The sequence below is a fragment of the Ambystoma mexicanum genome, chromosome 2p, assembly GCF_040938575.1.
Source record: "Ambystoma mexicanum isolate Mex_15411 chromosome 2p, UKY_AmexF1_1, whole genome shotgun sequence".
In the NCBI taxonomy this organism is placed as follows: Eukaryota; Metazoa; Chordata; class Amphibia; order Caudata; family Ambystomatidae; genus Ambystoma; species Ambystoma mexicanum.
The window spans coordinates 975,179,829-975,185,828 of record NC_090923.1 but is presented as its reverse complement, the minus strand read 5'-3'; positions in this window follow the sequence as shown (position 1 = coordinate 975,185,828).

Genomic DNA, 6,000 nt, shown 5'->3' with positions numbered 1-6,000 from the left:
CAAATTTTAGGCCAGGTACAAGAGTGAACGAGGCTCTAAGAACTCGCCGGTTAGAGCAAAGCACCCGCGAGCATCAGAAAACGTGGCACCCATCTTGATTGCTAGGGCAACCAGCAGTAACAACAATGCTAAAGCTGGGGCAAATTATTTTCCATAACACTCACATATTACACCTTTTGTTTCTGATGTGCCTTTATGTGAAATCCATGAGAAAAACTATCCAAGAGGTAAAAGTTCAAAGACAACCATGGACTCCAACTCCCATAACCACCCAGGTACTGAGATGAGGAGGAAAAAAAGGGGAGTTTGTGCAAAATGACAGAAACACAAAGTACAACATGCAGGCTAGTTGTTTTTCCAAGCCTTCAGTTCATGGGGCATTTCAAGATGGCAACTGCACTGTTAAGTCGAGCAGTACAGGAGGAGACGTTGCCACCCATGCTGAGGCTCACGAACACGAGGCACACAGACAGAGCAGGAAAAAAACTGAGAAGGCCACTGGGACAGGAAGAGGAACACCCCAGGCGAGCAAAAAGGTTTGTGGAAACGCTGGGAGCCACACAGGAGCTCCTGGAGGTTGGACTGCTCAATGTGACAGCGTTGTCCAGCTCTGGCCAAGAAGGAAAACTGGCATATGAGCGCAGAGCTGCACAGGATGCTGGAACAACGCCCGGACTATCCAAACTAGAAAGGGGTGAAGGAACCACACCGCAGAGGCACAAGCAGCATCGGAGGCGTTGGAAGGAACTCAGTGAGTCTGCCCAAAGCAGCTGGGGACCATGGGGCATTATGATAAGCGCGCCAACAAGTGTTTGAATGGTATAAGATTATTGATGCAGAAAATCCAAGGTTTGTTTAAATGCAGTTAAGGCAAAGTACAAATTTGGCACCCAATCAGAAGAATGTTTGAATGAAGACAAGGCAAAGTACAAAGGCAAAGTTGTTTGAATGCAGAAAAGACCAAGCACAAATTCAACACCCAATAAGAAGAATGTTTGAATGCAGACAAGCAAAGTATGATGGCAAACCCAAATCAAGTATATGCATGAGATGCCAATGTGGGGAGACGTTTAAGTAAATGTTACCATGGACAGATATACCAAGCACCTTACGATATATGCTTGTGCAGTATAACCAAAGAATTGTGATAATCAAAGAACTGTGAAATGTATAAGAAGTCCTGACAGGTGAGTAGACCAGGCAGCTGAAATTGTATCAAGATTCCTGGCAGGGGAGTATACCAGGTGATCTGCAAAGTCAAAAGAGATTCTACAGAAAGACTATTACAGAACTTTTTGCTTTAACAAGAACTCTGTGAGTCCAGTGAAAACACAAAGAAACTGTTAGCTACAGAGACCATTTTGCCATCTTGTTTAAGAATACAGGGGAAGGGGACCATCCTCTGGATCCAAAGGATTTTACCCTGGACAACAGGAGTAATTCTTATACTTTTGGTTTTGAACACTTTTGCCAACATCAAGTAAAAGACATTTACTTGCACCCCTTTGTTGTTTTCTTTTAGTGTGATGGCCATAATAAGAGGTTTAGGACACAAGGACGGCTTTTCAGTTACTGACATCCTGACACTGACAGATTCTTAGTTTTTAGTTTCTATGTAGTGACGTTCCTCTTTAGAATAGGGATAGAGAAGTATTGTCCCAACTCCTTTTTTTTTAATAAAATGTCTTATCTTGAGAATATAACAACTTTATGTCCGACTTTCATTTCTCATCCCGCTAACCAGGTGCTAACACCATGCGTCAGCTGCTGCCATCTGATGGCCAAGTAGTATGTTTATGAAAGTGCCTGAAAAATGCCTAGCCCATGCCCACGCAAAAGCCAAAACGTTTGGCTTTGCCAATACTTTTTTTAGTGTTGTTATGATTTCTAATGCTTTGTGATGACTTTCGTGCCTTTTTTATACCTTGCTGAGCTTGAGGCGGGCAGTACCCCCGAATGCCACAGGCCCGCCACGGGCTCCACCATGGCTGTCCTGTGCAAATTGTTTTTTAAGAATTGCCATTTCTTTCCATTTTACCTGAGCCGAGCGGGCAAAATGAAAAGAAATGCCCATTTTTTTTTTCTCATGTTAGACCATTTCATTGCATTTTGCCTGTGCTGTGCGGGCAAAATGGAAAGAAATGCCTATATATGCAAAATAAAAATGCGACCCGGATGGCGGCTGGGATGCCAAGAGGGCACAAGGGCTGCATTTCTTTTTTTCAAAATTGACTATTTCTTTCCATTTTGCCCGCGCGGCACAGTCAAAATGGAAGGAAATGTCCATTTTTTTTTCTCCTTCATATTTGCCCATTTCTTTCCATTTTGCCTGCGCCTTGGGCAAAATAGAAAGAAATGCCAATTTTTTTCTCCTTCACATTTGCCCATTTCTTTCCATTTTGCCTGTGCCGCGGACAAAATGGAAATGCCATATATGAAAAAAATAAACGCAGCCCTGATGGTGGCTCGCCAGGGCCGTATTCATTTTTTTCCTTTTTCTGGGGGAACCAGGTATTTCATGGGCTCGGCCCGAGGTGGGCTCCAAGAGCCAGGCCTGACCCACAGGCTCGGCCCTGGCTCGGCCCTACTCATGAAATCCCTGGCTTCCCCACCTCTATGATGTGCTATGTTTAATTTGCCATATGTGGTTTGGGATCCTCTGTGGCCCTCACCAACCGCCTACCTTGGTCTCTGACTGCTCTGTACACTAACATGCTGAAATTCTACGTTTCAAACACACAATTCTGATACTATCTACGTCGCCCACACATACCAATTGAACACCCCTACCAACAGAATTCAAATAACAGAACACCCAGGGACGTCATTTAGGGATCGCCAGGGATCGCAACTGCGACCCCTGAGGTCTCCCTTGCTACCCCTGTGGTCTCTCTTGCTACCCCAGGAAAAAAAACAAAAAAACACTTTTTTTTAAAATGCAAACTCCTGTGGCCAGCGCCATGTGGCTCTTTGTTTCTGGAATGGCTGAATTTCTTGTTCGGGCCTCTTTAAAAAAACGGGGTTCCACAACTCTAACACTTTCAGCAGTGACTGAAATAAGAAAGAACAGGAACTACAAATAATTTGTCTTTCTGGAATTCTATACAATAATTGCTAGACTCATTAAAGGTTGATTTCAGGTACACTTCAGGGGTGAGTCACTGATTTAGCCTGTTCTTAAACTCTTCAACTCAGCCTTTCATCCTTCTGAGGTCGATAATTGACTACGAACACAGGTTGGGTGATATTGTATGCATATTTGTTCTATATAAAGCACTTAGGCGTAAGTGCTATACAATAAGACATCATTATCCTTTGGCCATGGATGTCTGCTTGCATTCACAGTAATTTGGTAATATGGGCCTATGCACACTGATCTAAACGATACATCTGGCGATCCATTCTTGTATGAAATGTATATCACATTATAGTGATATCGTAACCATATTTTTCATGGTGTACTTAGGAACAATGCTATGTGATGCTACTTCCTGTTTTGTCAAGGGGTGAAAGGTCATGTTCCATCACTTTCCGTGATATCACTTAGGGGTGAGATCAAATGACATCACTTCCTGTGACATCATCAGAGGTCAAGGGTTGTATGATGTCACTTCCGCTACCCCTGGCATTTTGGTGAAATGACGTCCCTGATAACGCTACAAATCTACAAATTACTTACATATCACAGCTCTGGACAATGCATCCTAAGACATGGGGAGGAGGCTCCCTTTCGGACATTCCCCTATGCTCTCCAGGGCTTCGGAGCAGGTGTGAATCCCAGTAACAAAACAATACATAACATCTGAGATCTCCAGAACTAGGTACGTGCCATTCCTCCCGAACTGGACACAGCTCTGTGTCAGGGTTTTCGAAGTGGACACAAATATGTATCCCTCCTGGTCTGTACACAAACATGTGCAACATTATTTACTCACTAATAGCTGTAGCTCGGGCCTTGAGAAAGTGGCCTTTGGAGCACGTAACACTTTTTAACATCAGAAACTGGTCAGGGTTTTCTTTTTTCCATGAGGCAATGATCCTTAGTTACTACAGAGCGGATGTGAATGTACTCTGGGTAAACATGGATTTGAGACGCCACCATGTAAAGTGTGCGCTGTACGAGTTGACACAGTATTCTTTGAAAAGAGGAGTCTTGAAGGTATCGCACAAAAATTATGAAAAAAACTAAAACAAATCCACGTTTACTGCAGATTCGGCAGCAACGGAAATGTCGAATCCCATTGTACCGAACAAGGGTAGCCGGGGTTGTGCGGGATGATGGGTTCAGAGGTTCCAGGGGTGTCCCCCACAGTCACAAAGCAGGGATTGGGGCAGGTACTCATAAATGTGCGATCTATGTGATCACTGCGCAACTCCATTTTCAAATGTGGAATTTCTGTTTGCCGTATTTTGGGCCGCGCAGTGATCACATAGATCCGTCATGACTTTGTGGCAGAATCATCTGTGGTTCTGCACGCGGTCTGGACAGCCGGGCTTAGGGCAGTAGGGCAATTCACACAGGAAGCCAGTGTGGGCTGGAATCCTGGTCCTATCGGGGACAATTTGCTGAGTTGGTGTACTATAAATCTGGTATTTGCCACTAATGTTAATGAGCCAGTGTGGTTTAAAAAGTACCATCTGCTGCAAGTGCTCCCAAAATGTACCCCAAGTAGTACCAAAGGACTGAAACGTGTGCTCCCCTTTCTCCTGTTGTCCGGTCATATTCTTGTACCGGTCCGAACCTGGATAGGACTTTTACGGAGTCCAGTGGATTGGGATCGCTTTGGTGGACGGTGGTAGACTAGGGCAAACACTGCCTTTCCTATGGTTTTTGCTTAGAAAAAGAACTAGGAACTACGACACCATGACCCTGCCCCATGCCACGACATAATGTGAACACAGTAAAACAGCTGCTGCCCCTGTGGCTTAACATATTCTAGCGCCACATGTATAGGCCACATATGTAGCACACATAGACTACTCAATACATTGGGCCTCATTCCGAGTAGGGCGGTACAGGATACCGGGCACCGGTAAGGAGACCGGTGCCGGTAATCCCTCACCACCCTACTACGAGTTCCCTTAGCGGGTCCCTCCTTTAACGCCTGGTCTTACCAGGCAGTATGGACGGGGCTCGTTAAGGGACTTCAGAGCTAATAACGGTACCGCAATTTGCGGTACCGTTATTAGCGCCTTCTCCATTCCCATTGAGCCCTTTTGGGGCTCAAATGGGAATGGGGAATGGCTTTTTCAATGGGGACTGCAAAGGTCGGACTACGTTATTGGCGCCATGACTACCTCCAATCTCGGAATGAGGCCCATTGTCTTTTGGCCCGTCAAGCAACTCTGTAACTCAATGGTACTCGTTTCATTGACCATGGAAAGGTGAGACGCTGTTGGCTCCCCTTGTTTGTGCAGGCCTTCTCATCTCTACATTAGGCCCTCACACCACTGATCCCGTTCGACCACTTAGAAGGGGAGAAAGGAAGTCCTGAGCTCACTCTCCAGTCACGTGAGGAGGTTTGGCAAATCATAATGGGAGAGGAAGCTTACTGGCTTGCAGGGTAATAGAGCAATGCCTGAAGTGGCAGCCCAAACGCCACTGATGGACACTTTTCTGGGACACTTGAAGTGCTGAGGGCATGGTCCAGCTGGTAGTGTCAACCAATATCAGTCACACTTTGCATTATACTTCCAAAGTTTACGCACGTTTGATTCGAGAATGTGTCCCTTTTTACTACTCATTTTGTTGTACAAGTAATGCCTTTATATCCAAGTTGTGAGACCGTTTTTTTGTAGTTGTCCTGAACTCGTTTTTTGCCCGAGGTTCTTGTTATCTGTCATGACATACATGTTTTTGGACCAATCACAGCAGATGTGGAGGGGGAGAATGCTCCCCGGCAGGTGAAAGACAAAGAGTGAATGAATTAGAACACTTTCATCGCAGGGTCCACATGGGAACATTATATGGTCATATGATCATATTTGACCAATCAACAG